The sequence below is a fragment of the Bos grunniens genome, chromosome 8, assembly GCF_055505025.1.
Source record: "Bos grunniens cultivar Pamir isolate PY7600 chromosome 8, Bosgru_T2T1.0, whole genome shotgun sequence".
Taxonomy (NCBI): Eukaryota; Metazoa; Chordata; class Mammalia; order Artiodactyla; family Bovidae; genus Bos; species Bos grunniens.
Genome location: NC_141172.1, coordinates 7,849,875 through 7,867,053, shown reverse-complemented (window position 1 = coordinate 7,867,053; position 17,179 = coordinate 7,849,875).

Sequence of the window (17,179 nt, the reverse complement as noted above, 5' to 3'; positions counted from 1 at the left end):
TCTCTACAAATCCTTCAGGGCAGGAGCCTGTGTGACTCGGGCTTATACCAGGCAAATTGGGAGCAGGAAAAGCCAGCAGGAACCTGAGAACACTGTGGTTACAGGTGAGTTGGCGAAGGTTCTACCGTGTGTGACAAAGCAGAGGTGGCAAGTGTGCCACTCAGCAGGCTTCCTGGAGTGTTTTTCAATCCCAATAGCTAGCCACACCCCAAACAAATTAGATTGGAATTTCTGGGGGTTGTGTGTTGGAATGCTTTAAAAAGCTCCCTGGGGAATTTGAATAGGGAGCCTGGGATTGGGAACCCTGGATTAAAGGTAGGTTCACAGAATTGTTCCCTAGAAGGCTGTTTCTGATTGAGTCATTTTCTTGTGACCAACTGACTAGTCATTACAAAACAAGCTTTACAAAAATAGTATTTAAAGAAACATTTACACAATAATAGATATGTTTTTAAAATCAAGATAAATCAATACCTACTAAAGCCAAGGGGTTTGCAGTTTCACCCAACAAGGAAGATTTTGATCTGAGAATGATATGACGCAAATGCCAATGTAGGAAGAGTAATTGGACAGTGAAGTGTTGGTAGGGCCAGTTTAGTACAGCAAATATTTATTAGTGAATTTATGGTCACTAGTATTTATGGAGGCAAGCACTGCAACAGACTTGCTCAATCCTGCCTACAATCCCATGATAAGGATAGTTTGGGTAACTTGTTGTATTTATTTTTATTTTATTTTATTATTTTCTTTCCGCCGTGCCATGCAGCATGCGGGATCTTAGTTCCCCAACTAGGAACTGAACCCATGCCCCTTGCATCGGGAGTCTTAACCACTGAACCACCAGGGAGTCCCAGATACTCGTTTTACAGATGGAGAATCCAAGAGTGAGAAAAGTTAAGTGACTTGTCCAAAGTCACTGGTGAGTAAAAAGAGAAATGTCAGGATTCGAATCCAGAGCTCCCTTCACAATCACCTATCTGCTACATCTCTCACGTCACGAATGGCTGTGCCAGTGTGTTCTCTGTGGACATGCAATGAGTGTCACAGTCCCTGCCTTCAAGACAGGCCAGACAAGTCTAGAAACATCCACCATGATGAGTGGTAAGTGCTTAATGGTGTTCTGAGAACACAAATGGTGCATAGCAAAGTCTGCCTCAATGCTAGAAGAAGACAACAGTAGACTTGTCTCGTTCTTAAAAGAGAGGGGAAGAGTGGAAATGGGGAGGCCAGGTAGAAAGTCACAGCAGGGACTTCCGGTGGTCTAATGGTTAAGAATCTGATTTGCAAGGCAGGGGACTCAGCATGGTTGGGGAGCCAAGATCCCACATTCTTGTTGTTGTTATTGATCAGCCGCTCAGTAGTGTCCAACTCTTTGCTACCCCATGGACTGCAGCATGCCAGGCTTCCCTGTCCTTCACCATCTCCTGGAGTTTGCTCAAACTCATGTTCATTGAGTTGGTAATGCCACCCAACTATCTCATTCTCTGTCTTCCCTTCTCCTTCTGCCCTCAATCTTTCCCAGCATCAGGATCTTTTCCAAAGAGTCAGCTCTTCACATCAGGTGGTCATAATATTGGAGCTTCAGCTTCAGCATCAGTCCTTCCAATGAATAATCAGGGTTGATTTCCTTTAAGATTGACTCATTTGATCCCCTTGCTGTCCAAGGGACTCTCAAGAGTCTTCTTCAGCCCCATAGCTTGAAAGCATCAATTCTTCAGTGCTCAGCCTTCTTTATGGTCCAACTCTCACATCCATATATGACTACTGGAAAAACCACAGCTTTGAGTATATGGAGTTTTGTTGGCAAGGTGATGTCTCTGCTTTGTAATACACTGTATAGGTTTGTTTCCCCACTTCCTGGTTTATTAACAGTCTTTTGTCCTTTGTTGAAAGAGGCGAAGGAGCTCTCTATGGTCTCTTTATAAGTGCAGTAATCCCATTCATGAAGGCTCCACCCTCATGACCTTATCACTTCTCAGAGGTTCCACCTCCTAACACCATTATACTTGGGGTTAGGATTTCAACATACAGATTTGGGGGCGGGGGTGCGGGCAAAAACATTCAGTCTATACAAATGAGGCGAGAGAGGTCCCTAGGATGCAAAGCTTAAGGAGGCACCCACTCTCAAGGCTGTCCCCACACTTGTGCGACCCTGGGAGTGGTGCCACCTTAACGGCTATCACCCCGGTTTGCCGCACCCGAGGCGCCTTGCTTCCTCACCTAGTTTTGGCCCTGAGGGTCTACCTGGAGAGAGCCCTGCTGCAAGAAGACTCAGGGATTCAATCACCTTGAAATGAAGAAGTCATGGTGAGGTGACTAAGGTGTCAAGCTTAGGTTATCGGGAGAATAACATAGCAGATAACATGAAATAATGATGGGCTATGACCAGACATCAAAGTGGAAACAAGCAACCAGCACTTAGAATGCAAGTGGATCTTGTGACTGTGGATCTTGTGACTGCTCAAGACGGGGGTGCTGGTTTGGGTGTCATTGGAACTGATGCTTCACAAGCCACAGAGTTATTGGAGGTGAGAACGGAAGGCTGAGGACCTCCCACAGGTAGGCTCAGGCTTGCCCAAAGGAAAACAACTTTGCACATGGCTCTTCAAAGTAATGGCAACCCACTCCAGTACTCTTGCCTGGAAAATCCCATGGACAGAGGAGCCTGGTGGGCTGCAGCCCATGGGGTTGCAAAGAGCCGGACGCGACTGAGCTACTTCACTTTCACTTTTCACTTTCACGCATTGGAGAAGGAAATGGCAACCCACTCCAGTGTTCTTGCCTGGAGAATCCCAGGGACGGGGGAGTCTGGCGGGCTGCCATCTATGGGGTCGCACAGAATCGGACACGACTGAAGCGACTTCGCAGCAGCAGCAGCTTCAAAAACAGGCAGTAATGTTCCCAATAAAGCTACTCCCTAAGGCTTGACAGTGAGTGCCAACAACGGGAACACAAATTGTTTCACACCTTTTATACTGTTACTGAGTGTTTCCTGTAATCAGCAAACTACTCCTACATAAGCACTTCCCTATAATTGCTACCAGACTTAAAATTACATTAAAAATTATCTATGGCTGTGCTGTACCTTCCATGCTGCACAGGCTTTTCTCCAGTTGCGGCGAGTAGGAGTCACTCTCCGGTGGTGGTGCTCGGGCTTTTCACTGCAGTGGCATCTCCTGCTGCGGAGCTGGAGCTCTCGGGGTCCCGGGCCTCAGCAGATGTTGTAGTCTGTGGGCTCAGTAGTTCCAGTTCCCCAGCTCTAGAGCTTGGACTCAGTAGTTGTGGCACATGGGCTTAGTCGCTCCTTGGCCTGTGGGGTCTTCCCAGATCAGGGATCAAACACACAGCTCCTGCCTTGGCAAGAGGATTCTTTACCACTGAGTCACCAGTGAAGTCCTACAATTGCAAATGAGCCATGAACAACTGGGGCATTAGTGTCACCAATACGCTACAGTCAAAAATCCTCATATAAATTGTAGCTGGGCCTCCACACATGTGATTCCTCTGTATCAGGGGTTCCGTATCTGTGCATTCGACCAACCCATGTTGAGTGGAACTGGTGGTATCTATTACTGAAAAAAATCCAACAGTAAGTGAACCCAGGCAATTCAAACCCATGTTGTTCAAGGGCCAACTGTATAAACAATTTTGATAGTGGTTCCCCTCTGATCAAACTGAGCCCAGAATATAAGAGTATCTTAGGGACTCCCCCATGGCCCAGGGGTAGAGACTTGGCTCTTCAACTGTTGGGTTCCGTCCCTGGTTGGGGAACTGAGATCCCACATGCCACATGGTGTGGCAAAAAACCCCACGAAACACCTAACTTACAGACTCTGCAAGTCATCTGACATTCTAAGCTACATATTCAGTAAATGGAAGATGGAACGCACACATTTGCTGAACCCCAGCTATAAAGCGGACATGACTTAGTGGCTCAGTCATGTCCAGCTCTTTGCAGCCCCATGGGCTGTAGCCCACCAGGCTACTCTGTCCATGGGATTCACCAGGCAAGAATACTGGAGTGGGTGGCCGTTCACTTCTCCAGGGAATCTTCCCAATGCAGGGGTTGAACCCAGGTCTCTTGCATCGCAGGCAGATTCTTACGTCAGAGTCACCAGGGAAGGCCGAGCACCAGCTATACGCCCTGCACTCTTCCCTGCCCTGACATTGCACCACCTCATTTGGATTAATAACAGCCATTAGTACTTTTTCACATCTTTGGCTCAGTTATACTACTAATTAAAACTCACTGAATGGAATCCCCTGGCGGTCCAGTGGTAGGACTGCTGTGGCCGGTGTTTGATCCCGGTGGGGGGAACTAAGATCCTGCAGCTGAGCTGCTCAGTCAATAAAGTCAAAACAAAACAACAGCCCCCAAACAAGCAAACAAAACAAACACTCACTGAAGAAAAACCAGTCCCTGGGAAGGAAAGAGTTCATTTCAAGCCACCTGATCCCTGAATGAGGAACTGAGGTTTCAACACTCTGATTTGGCCTTTTAGGGAATGCAGGTCTGCTCTGTGTTTGAGACGACTCATTAAACAACAGTGAAGGATGGAGCTACACTCTCCACGGGAGCGTGTCTGGGGAGAGGCCAGGCTCTTGGAGCCAGACGATGTCGCTATCAACACCCCCAGGAAGGGGAGCGCCCAGCGCCTTCCAGCTCAGCTGAACAGCAGTGGGGAGGCAGAACCGTGGACAGACCCCACCAATGGGGGCCCTGGTGTGAGACCAGGGTCGCCCAGGAGGCCTCCTGCCTTCCCACTGTCTTCCTGAATCCTGGGCAGGCGCCTGATCTCGTGAGACCCCTCTCGGGTGATGGCTGGTCTCGGAGAAGACAGAAATCTGAGGACAGGAGACTTCAGCTCCCTGCGAGCAAGGTCTATGTCTGATCAGAAGCGGCGCTGAACAGAACACTTTCCCAAAAGCTGAAGTTGCTGGTGGCTCAGAAGCGCCACTTGCTTACAGGCAATCTGAGTCCTCCATCTTGTTTATCCCAGGATGGTTTTTCGGTGGCATTGGTCTCGAAAATTAGCTTCCCACCCACCTGGTTGAATTATATCTCTTGCGGCTGAGCTCTCCCCTGGGTGATTTTTCTTTAGAACGGTTTCTGATTGTGGCGAAACACATATAACTCAAATTGAACATACTGCTCTACTGTCAGGGCTTCCCTGGTAGCTCAGCTGGTAAAGAATCTTTTAAGAATACAGTGCAACAGCATTAAGTACCAAAGGAAATATTTGTAAGGGATTTTGTATCCTGAGCTGTAAGAAGGTTTAATCACCTTTGTTCTGTCTAGTACCAAAAATGTGGCTGTTGAGAGCTCAAGGTCATTCTAGAATGGAAAAGTCCTACCATGAAAAGGGACTTTTTGGTTTGTTTTTTGACATCTATGCTGTCCTGAGAAAGACATTCCGTTTGTGGTGGGGTGGGGGGTGGGGGCTGGATTATATGAAGTATTTACATAGGAACCACTGATCTCGTAATAATCTCTTATCTATGAAGACAGATTGATTTTTAGATACAATTTTTTTTTTTTTTTTTAGCTTCTTTCTCCAGGCAAGAATACTGGAGTGGGTTGCCATTTCCTTCTCCATTTCCAGAATCCCTCGGACAGAGGAGCCTGGGAGGTTACAGTCCATGGGGTCGAAAGAGTTGGACACAACTTAGCAATTAAACCACATAAAATGTTCATCAGTTACAACACAAAGAATGAGCCATAAAGTAAACTGTGGATTTGAGTTAATAATAATGTACTGATATTGGTTCATCAATTGTAATAAACGTGCCACACCAATCCATAATAAACTCTGCACGTGTGTATGTGAGGGATAACATGGGACCTCTTCATACTTTCTGCTCAATTTTTCTGTAAACTGCTCTAAAAAATAAGCTGATGGTTAAAGAAAAGACATAACTGAATAAATAATAATTAAAATTAAGATAGTTAATATAGTAATAATAATAAACATAACAATTAATTCCTAAAATAAATCCTCTTTTTTTTCTTTTGGTCATGCCCTGAAGCTTGTGGGATCTTAGTTCCCCAGACAGGGATTGAACCTGGGCCCTCCGAGTCCTAACTACTGGACGGCCAGGGAACTCCTTCCAAATTCTCTTTGACACATTCTATCATCCTCAGAGCTTCCAGTTGCGCCCCACCAGGAATCGTTCACCTCTAGCTTTCCTATCTTACCCAAGAGGGAAAGAAAATGTTCATAAATACTACATTCCTTAAAAAACCTCCTTCTGGGGTTAAACTTTCCCTTTCCAAACTGGCATTCCCTCTCCCTCCCATTTACATGTTTCCACTTTAATCCAGCCCACATTTCACCCTCCTCTCTGAAGTTTCGTTAACTCACGCTGTGTTACCATCATCAACACCATCTTCTCTGTGCCACAGGCTTCCCTGTGATGATATTTATGATCCCTCCCCTCTTTGAAGAAAGGAGTTGTGGTTTCCTGTTTACAGAAGTTCTTAATCCCTTCCTCTCCAGGCTCTCAACTTGCTGATTCCCTGAATCCTTACAACTGGGTTAGAGATACTCCTGTATCAATTTCTCACCCTTTCTATTTTGAAAAGCAAGCTCTTTCCGGCAACCTAGGAAACTAGGTTTCTAGGCCTGGATTCAAATGAAAGGAAGGTGCTTCCCCAGTGGTCCAGTGGTTAAGATCCCCGCTTCCAATGCAGGGTATGCGGGTTCGATCCCTGGTCAGGGAACTAAGGTTCCACACGCCTCACACTGCACCCCCAAAATGAAACGCACCTAGCCAAGGCTGGTGTAGTTATGGGCCTGAGACAATGGACACAGGCAGGCCAGCCTGAAAAGGACTTAAGGAATCCAGGGTCAGCAGGGTGGTCACCACACCTGCAGGCAGATAGGTCAGCCTGGGCCAGAATAGAGCATGCGTGCAGGTGAGGTCCAGTGCCAGCTAACCCGGCGTCCAAGGTTTCAGACCGGAGGGGCCTCACAAGACCAAGAAGAAATCAAGGCAAATATTCATAACCCTCCATCCAGCCCTGCTGTCTGAAAGAGCCGGTCTGGTTTCACTGGAAGGGCAGATCTTACCATCAAAAGATTACAGACAAGCAAGTGGAATCTAGAGAATGGCTGAAACGGTTGGGTGTTTTTCCATCACATCACCTTTCAGGGGTACAAGGCAGCCGTAGGCCGGTGTCGGAGGTTTTTGGCTCTGGGCCTCCCCTCCTCAATCTCTGCCCCTCTTTCTACCCCAGTCCTCCCCCTCGGGGTCCCCGCTCCCTCCTGGCACCCAGTGGAACTCTCCTGAACTCCCTCCATGGATCAAAGCAGAATGTCTACAAGAGACATAAACCATGTCCTCACCAGGCTAAACTTTCATGGCATCATTTGTCCTGTCTTTCATGATGAAAGACCACATTCCTACCAGGAAGGGAAGGAACAGACTGAGAAAAGGACAGAAAACTTCATCTTTGGTTTTGCACACACTTCAACTAGAACGTGGGCTTTTCTGCTGGCCCAGACAGTAAAGAATCTGTCTGCAGTGCGGGACGCCTGGGTTCGATCCCTGGGTTGGAAAGATCCCTTGGAGGAGAGCATGGCAACCCACTTCCGTATTCTTGCCTGGAGAATCCCCATGGACAGAGGAGCCTGGTGGGCTACAGTCCATGGGGTTGCAAAGAGTCGGACACAACTGAGCGACTAAGCACTCACAACTAGAACATACCATTCTGGTCCTGAGTGGGGGAGGGCTAGGCGATACCTTTCCACCCCTCCCCACTCCCCCACCAAGAGCAGGACCCTTTAGGTCCTAAAGAACCAGGATGAATAAGAGAAAGTATAGCTTTTCCAGGGCAGACCTGACCTACATGCTCTAAATCTTTCCTGTGTTTGAGGGGACAGCTACTGGTCTTCAGGTATCTTTGGGCGAAACTATGGGTGGGGGAAAGGTCAGGCCAGGACATGATCAGCTAGGTGAGTGGGGAGGTTGGGAAAATGCTTGGTGGGCTGCTGTCTATGGGGTCGCACAGAGTCGGACACGACTGAAGCGACTTAGCAGCAGCAGCAGCTATAGTATTTGATTCTCATATCTCGTGTATGTGTTTAGTTATTCGTCGTGTCTGACTCTTTGCAACCCCATGGGCTATAGCCCTCCAGGCTCCTCTGTCCATGGGATTTTCCAGGCAAGAATACTGGGGTGGGTTGCCATGCCCTCCTCCAGGGATCTTCCTGACCCAGGGAATGAACCCAAGTCTCCTGCCCTGGCAGGTGGATTCTTTTACCATCTGAGCCACCAGGGGGAGACCCTCATATCTCACGGAGTGTGAAAGTCGCTCAGCCATGTCTGACTCTTTGCGACTCCATGGACTATACAGTCCATGGAATTCTCTAGGCCAGAATACTGGAGTGGGTAGCCTTTCCCTTCTCCAGGGTATCTTCCCAACCCAGGGATTGAACCCAGGTCTCCTACATTACAGGCAGATTCTTTACCAGTTGAGCCACAAGAGAAGCCTCATATCTTATACTACCACTTAAATTATGCAGTTCTCATCTGATCCTTGTTTTTCATTATTATTTAAAAAAATTTTTTGGCCTCACTGTGTCATTGGGGATCTTAGTTCCCCGATCAGGGATTGAACCCATGCCTCCCTGGAGCCTTGGCATCTTAACCACTGGACTGCTGCAGGAGTGTCTCATCTGATCCTTAAATACTAGTCCATAATTATACCTCTTTTGATTCTTTAAGTATTTAACATATCTATCATTTACTTTCTTGTAAGGAAGTTATCTTTCTGATACTTTCTAATCATTCTTCAACAGACCCTGATTTCTCAAAAATTTATTTCCACCGAGGCAGGGATTTTATAACAATGCCATATGGCAAGTTCTCTCTTGTTTTATTGTGAGTAAAATAGAACGCTAAGTTATAAAATAGTTCCTCTTCTGTCTTTTTTAGCCACTCAATTTTGCAGCTGTTTTAGGCCATGGCACCCTAGAGGCTGTTAAAATCAAATGGGGTGATATATATGAAAGTATTTTCAAAGCATGAAGACGCTACTCAAAAAGACTCTTGTTGGTTGTTATTTCAAGTGGCCTTTAAAAGTTGTGGCTTTTTGGTTTTATTTTTTCATGACCATACTCATTATTGCTTGGAATTATAGAAAACCTAACAAAAATCAACTACCCCAAACAGCCATAAAATGTACTGTTTTTCTAATGATTATTCCTACATTTTTCATAGGATGCTTTTTCCTTCTTTATTTCTTTCTCAATTTCTTTTTTTTTTTTTTTTAAACTTCATTTTTTTAAAGAGCAGTTTTAGGTTTATAACACAATTGAGAGGAAGGTACAAAGATTTCCTACATACCCTCTGGGCCTACACATGTGAAGCCTCCACCCTTATCAACACCACTCCCTAGAATGGTGCATTTTTATCAGAGATAAACCCACATTCAGTTCAGTTCAGTTCAGTTCAGTCGCTCAGTCGCGTTCGACTCTTTGTGACCCCATGAATCGCAGCACTCCAGGCCTCCCTGTCCATCACCAACTCCCGGAGTTCACCCAAACTCATGTCCATTGAATTGGTGATGCCATCCAGCTATTTCATCCTCTGTTGTCCCCTTCTCCTCCTGTCCTCAATCTTTCCCAGCATCAGGGTCTTTTCCATTGAGTCAGTTCTTCTCATCAGGTGGCCAAAGTATTGGAGTTTCAGCTACAGCATCAGTCTTTCCAATGAACACCCAGGACTGATTTCCTTTAGGATGGACTGGTTGGGTCTCCTTGCAGTCCAAGGGACTCTCAAGAGTCTTCTCCAACACCACAGTTCAAAAGCATCAATTCTTCGGCGCTCAGCTTTCTTCACAGTCCAACTCTCACATCCATACATGAACACTGGAAAAACCATAGCCTTGACTAGATGGACCTTTGTTGGCAAAGTAATATCTCTGCTTTTGAATATGCTGTCTAGGTTGGTCATAACTTTCCTTCCAAGGAGTAAGCGTCTTTTAATTTCATGGCTGCAGTCACCATCTGCAGTGATTTGGGAGCCCCCCAAAATAAAGTCTGACACTTTTTCCACTGTTTCCCCATCTATTTCCCATGAAGTGATGGAACCAGATGCCATGATCTTAGTTTTCTGAATGTTGAGCTTTAAGCCAACTTTTTCACTCTCTTCTTTCACTTTCATCAAGAGGCTTTTGAGTTCCTCTTCACTTTCTGCCATAAGGGTGGTGTCATCTGCATATCTGAGGTTATTGATATTTCTTCCAGCAATCTTGATTCCAGCTTGTGCTTCATCCAGCCCGGCGTTTCTCATGATGTACTCTGCATGTAAGTTAAATAGGCAGGGTGACAATATACAGCCTTGACGTACTCCTTTTCCTATTTGGAACCAGTCTGTTGTTCCATGTCCAGTTCTAACTGTTGCTTCCTGACCTGCATATAGGTTTCTCAAGAGGCAGGTCAGGTGGTCTGGTATTCCCATCTCTTTCAGAATTTTCCAGTTTATTGTGATCCACCCAGTCAAAGGCTTTGGCATAGTCAATAAAGCAGAAAGAGATGTTTTTCTGGAACTCTCTTGCTTTTTCGATGATCCATCGGATGTTGGCAATTTGATCTCTGGTTCCTCTGCCTTTTCTAAAACCAGCTTGAACATAAGGAAGTTCACCATTTATGTATTGCTAAAGCCTGGCTTGGAGAATTTTGAGCATTACTTCACTAGCGTGTGAGATGAGTGCAATTGTGTGGTAGCTTGAGCATTCTTTGGCATTGGAATGAAAACTGACCTTTTCCAGTCCTGTGGACACTTCTGAGTGTTCCAAATTTGCTGGCATATGGGCTGCAGCACTTTCACAGCATCATCTTTAAGGATTTGAAATAGCTCAACTGGGATTCCATCACCTCCACTAGCTTTGTTCGTAGTGATGCTTTCTAAGGCCCACTTGACTTCACATTCCCGGATGTCTGGCTCTAGGTCAGTGATCATACCATCGTGATTATCTGGGTCATGAAGATCTTTTTTGTATAGTTCTTTTGTGTATTCTTGCCACATCTTCTTAATATCTTCTGCTTCTGTTAGGTCCCTACCATTTCTGTCCTTTACTGAGCCCATCTTTGCATGACATTTTCCCTTGGTATCTCTAATTTTCTTGAAGAGATCTCTAGTCTTTCCCATACTGTTGTTTTCCTCTATTTCTTTGCATTGATCGCTGAGGCTTTCTTATGTCTCCTTGCTATTCTTTGGAACTCTGCATTCAGATGCTTATATCTTTCCTTTTGTCCTTTGCTTTTCGCTTCTCTTCTTTTCACAGCTTTTTGTAAGGCCTCCTCAGAGAGCCATTTTGCTTTTTTGCATTTCTTTTCCATGGGGTTGGTCTTGATCCCTGTCTCCTGTACAATGTCATGAACCTCCATCCCTAGTTCATCAGGCACTCTGCCTATCAGATCTAGTCCCTTAAATCTATGTCTCACTTCCACTGTATAATCATAAGGGATTTGATTTAGGTCAGACCTCAATGGTCTAGCATTAGTTTGCCTAAAGTCCATCGTTTACCTTAGGACTTACTGTTGTTGTTTTTTTAATTTTAGTATTTATTCTCCGGCTGTGCTGGGTCTTAGTTTCAGCAGGCAGGATCTTTTAGGTGCAGCATATAGGATTTTTAGTTATGGAATGTGGGATCTCGTTCCCTGACCAGGGATCTGGTTCCCTCCCCTGCATTGGGAGCCAGGAGTCTTAATCTCTGGACCACCAGGGAAGTCCTGTAGCTCATTTCTTTTTAGCTCTGAATAATATTCCATTGTCTGGATGTACCAAAATTGATTGATTTATTTATTTACCTTGATGTCCTTCATTTGGGCAATTATGAACGAAGCTGCTATAAAACATCAGTGTGCAGGGTTTTGTGTAGACATAAGTTTTCAGTTTATTTGGATAAATACCAAGGAGCATGACTGCTGGATCTGATGGTAAAAGTACGTTTAGTTTTTCTAAGGAACCATCAAACTGTCTTCCGTAGTGGCTGCACCACTTTGCACTTCCACCAGCAACGAATGAGAGTTTCTGTAGCTCTACATCCTCTCCAGAATTTAGTGTGGTCAATGTCTGGATTTTGGCTATTTTAATAGGTGTGCAGTGGTAGCTCACTGTAGTTTTAATTTGCATTTCCCTGATGACATTATGCAGAGCATTTAAATTTCAAAAATATTCCATTTACTTCAAAACATTAATTAAAAATGAATTGCTGGACACTTAAGCTGCTTCCATATCTTAGCAATTGTAAACAATGCTGCCATGAATATCGGGGTGCATGTAGCTTTTCAAATGAGTGCTTTTTATATACTTTGGAGTGGAATTTCTAGACCATATGGTAACTTATAGTTTTTTGAGAAACATCCATATTGTTTTCCATAGTGGCTGTACCCACAGCGTACAGGGTATCTTTTTGTCCACATACTTGCCAACATTTGTTACTTGTGTCCTTTTTGAAGATAACCATTCTGACAGGTGTGAGGGGAAAACTCATGATGACCAGCGACGTGGAGAATCTTTTTATGTGTCTACTGGCCATCTGCCTTTCCTCTTTGGAAAAATGTCTGTTCAGCGCTTCTGTCCATTTTGTTTGTTTTACTGATGTTGACTTGTATGAGCTGTTTATATATGTTGGATATTAATTCTCTACTAGTCATATCATTTGCAAACTTTTTCTCCCATTCAGTAGGCTATCTTTTCATTTGTCAAGGGTTTCCTCTGCTTGTGCAAAGAAAATGAATAGATAAAGAAGACATAATACACACACACACACTATGGTGTGTATACACAGATGCACACAATGGAATATTATTCAGTCATAAAAAGCTAAAAAATTTGCCATTTGCAGCACCATGGATGAATTTGGAGGGCGTTATGCTAAAGTGAAATAAGTTAGACAGAGAAAGACAGATATTGTATGATATCACTTATATGAGGAATTTTTTAAAAAAACAGGGCTTCCCTTGTGGCTTAGCTGGTAAAGAATCTGCCTGCAATGTGGGAGACCTAAGTTCGATCCCTGGGTTGGGAAGATCCCCTGGAGAAGAGAAAGGCTACCCACTCCAGTATTCTGGCCTGGAGAGTTCATGGACTGTATAGTCCATGGGGTCACAAAGAGTCAGACACTGTGAATTTCACTTAAAAACAAACAAACAAACAAACAACTAATGAATACAATAAAAAATTGGCAGACTCACAGACATAGAGAACCAGTGAGTGGTCACCAGTGCGGGAGGGGAGGGCGACACAGGAGAGGGAGGCACACTGCTGGAGAAGATAGACTCAAGGAGGTGGCACAGTGGGGAATGCAGCTGAGATTCTGTAGTGACTGTCAATGGAGAGTAACCTTTAAAGCTGTACTGAGAAAAGGAAAACGTTTTAAATGGAAACAAGGGAAAAAAGTTTGAAACTCAGCCTTGAGAAACATATTCCTAGTGGAAGGTGTGAAAGTGAAAGTGTTAGGCGCTCAGTCGTGGCTGACTCTTTGCAACCCCATGGACCGTAGCCCACCAGGCTTCTCCATCCATGGAATTCTCCAGGCAAAAATACTGGAGTGGGCAGCCATTTCTTTCTCCTGGGGATCTTCCCGACCCAGGGGTTGAACCTGGGTCTTCTGCATTGCAGGCAGATTCTTTACCATCTGAGCCACCAGGGAAGCCCAGTGGAAGGTTTAAGGATGAGCGAACAGTACTTAATTCAGATTTATCATTACATTATCATGTTTTTTATAATAAAAATTTTGTAAGTATTAAAAAAAATCAAATTTTTTCTAATTGCTGCACTGGCCTCTACTTTTCCTTTTTTCCCTGTTTTGTAATGTTACAATTTACATCATTTACTCTTTCATCAACCCCTCATCAATACAGGGTGAGCCTGTGATCAACAGGCAGGCACCAACTGCACTTCTTTTCTTTCTGACACTACGTGTTTCTACAGTGGGTCTCAATCCCTCACGACTGGGTGCTGAGTTCCCATCTGTGTGCACACCCCATAAATGTAGGTGTGTCATCTAGGGGTCTTAATTACAAGCAATAGACACTGACTAAGCTGATTAAGCAGAAAGGGAGCCTGTTACAAAGATACTGGGCAATTTTGTTGGAAGGGCTGAAAGATCCTGCCGGGCTCGGCTTCCAGAAGCAATGTCCAAACCACACTGCAAAACTGGTTTGATGAGGACCCCCTACAGGGACTGTCTTGCACTAGATTCTACGATTGGTACCATCTGAGCCCCAGTCTGCTGGAGGGCTTCTGATTGGCAGAGTTGGATCACGTCTGTGCTCTAGTAGCAAGGGATGCTGGGAAAGGGAAGTGGATTATTCACAGCACGAGAAACTCCCAGGATACAGGAAGGGTGTTCAAAAGATGCTGGGTGGCCACAAGTGTGACAAATACCCAAGACAGTGGACATGATGATCCCATCTAGATACGACATCCTGGCACTTTATCAGTTTATCTGGCACTCCAGTTCTCCTTTGTCATCTGCATAGTCTAAACCTCTTTCTTGAGAGAGTTTTCGCCTCCTGCCTCTCCTCTATCATGAGGGTTCATGGACTTCCTAGAACAAGGTTAAAATCTACTGGAACTTCCCTGGTGATCCAGTAGCTAAGACTTCGCGTTCCCAATGCAGGGGCCTGGGTGGGATCCCCGGTCAGGGAGCTAGATCCCACACACCGCAGCTAAGAGTTCACACGCTGCAACTAAGACCCAGTGCAGACAAATAAACAGATAAATGTTTTAAAAAAATCTTTTGAAAGACCCTTAAAGAACTGAAAAGTCACGGATCTTCTCTCCAGAAAATACACATGCAAAGTAGATTTCATAGGTAGTTTCAGGAGGTTCCTAGGTCCCTTAAAGCCCATGCATGGGACCCTTGTCTAGAAACTCCTTCCCTCAAAGAGGTCTGTGGCTCAAAAGAAGGCTAAAAACCATAACTGCAAGGTGTTCACAATTCCTCCCATTTACCAGAAGTTGGACTTTCTCTGGGGAATCAGACAGTCCTGGGTTTGAGGCCTGCTGGCTCCACCAGCTTAGCTGTGTGACGCCAGGCAAGTTATGTAAACTGAACATCAGTTCCCTCATCTGCCAACCGGAAATAATAATAATACCAACCCATCAGGTTTGCATGAAGGTTCAATAAGATCTATGTACAGGGACTTCCCTCATGGTCCAGTGGTTAAGACCTCACCTTGTAATGCAGGGGATTTGATCCCTGGTTGAGGAGCTAAGATCCTACACACCCCAGGGCCAAAAAAAACCGACCATAAAACAGAAGCAATATTGTAATAAATTCAATAAAGACTTTTAAAATGGTGCCCATCAAAAAAATCTTACAAAGAAAAAAAGATGTATGTGCAAAACACCGGCTCACAGAAAATGTCCCAAAACAAGTATCCGCTCCCTCCTCTCCTTCTTATTACTTTTCTATACCTTTTATCCCACCTGGTTCTCAGAGATTCTTGGAAAGGACCTCCAAGTTCATCTGCTGACGATTATCTGCCTTCCTCAGCCTCTCTCCTTATCTCCCTTAAAATGACCGCATAAAGCCCCTCCTGCTCCTCCGCTCCTTGCTAGGAGCACTGATGCCTCGGCCGGCAGTTCTCAGTCTTTCTAGAGCTCAGTGGCATGGGCTCAGGTATCGCTCCTCTTGGGTGTTGTTCCCATGATCTTCTCTACTCCCTTAGCTGTGATGTTGACCTGCCATTCACCCTTCATTCCCTCTGATCAAAAAGTTTAATGCTAGGACTTCCCTGGGGGTGCAGTGCTTAAGACTCCACGCTTCTGTTGCGGGAGACGCAGGTTCCATCCCCGGTTGGGGAATTAAGATCCCGCACGCCTCGAGGCCAAAAAAGAAAAAGAAAGAGAAAGCTTAGGTCTAGCATTTTCCTTGACCCTCAGTCTAGACCTGTCCCCCTGGCTCCGGAAAACAGTTCGGTGGGTGTGGGACCCCTCTGTTAGTAGCCACTTGCCTGCGAGTTCTAGATGAATCAGCTCATCTCTGCACTTTAAAAGCCACTCAACCACAACCCTCTTTCTATTCTGAAATGCTTGTTGTAAGTCTTCAACACTCCTCAAAGGATGCAAACTCTTTTCTTTTCAGAACCTCTTATTTCTCATGGCTTTTCCAAGTTGGACAGGCAGGTAATCTGATTTTGTGGGAGGTGAGCATGTGTGCTGTGTGAGTGCTAAGTCACCGCAGTTGTGTCCTTATGGACTGTAGCCTGGGGATTCTCCAAACAAGAATACTGGGGTGGGTTGCCATTTCTTTCTCCAGGGGATCTTCCAGACCCAGGGATCGAACGCACGTCTCATAACTTCTCCTGGGTTGGCAGGTGAGTTCTTTACCACTAGCGCCACCTGGCGGAGAAGGCAATGGCAACCCACTCCAGTGTTCTTGCCTGGAGAATCCCAGCGACCGGGGAGCCTGGTTGGCTTCCGTCTCTGGGGTCGCACAGAGTCGGACACGACTGAAGCGACTTAGCAGCAGCAGCAGCAGCAGCAGCAGCAGCAGCAGCGCCACCTGGGAAGCCCAGGTGAGCATGAGGGAAGATTTTTTTTTTTAATATTTACTTGTTTATTGGCTATGCCAGGTCTTAGTTGTGGCAAGCAGTAGCTTCGTTGCGATATGTGGGATCTTCTTTTAGTTGTGGCATGCAGGCTCCAATTCCCCGACTAGGGATTGAACTCACGTCCCTTGCACAGGAAGCTCAGAGTCTTAATCACTGGACCACATAACATTCATCCATCTTGTAGCCTGTGTCAGAACTTTCTTTTTAAGACCGAATGCTATTTCATTGTATGGATAGATCATATTAATATTTTGTTTATGCACTGATCAGTTGATGGACATTTGGGTTGTTTCCACCTTTTGGCTATTGCAAGTAGTGGTAAAAGTTTATCTGGGTGTGTAAATAACTGTTTGAGTTCCTGCTTTCACTTCTTTTCGGTATATACTCTGATAAGCAATTGCTGGATCATAAGATAACTGTTTTCCGCCTCGCTGCATGACTTTCGGGATTCCCCTACTTGGGACCGAACCTGAACCCATGGCAGTGAAAGTCCAGACTCCTATCTACTAGGCCACCAGGGAACTCCCTTGTTAGTAACTACATTTTTAATTTTTTTTTGAGGAACTGCTATTTATACCTTTTTTTAAGGAATGGTTTTCCATAGC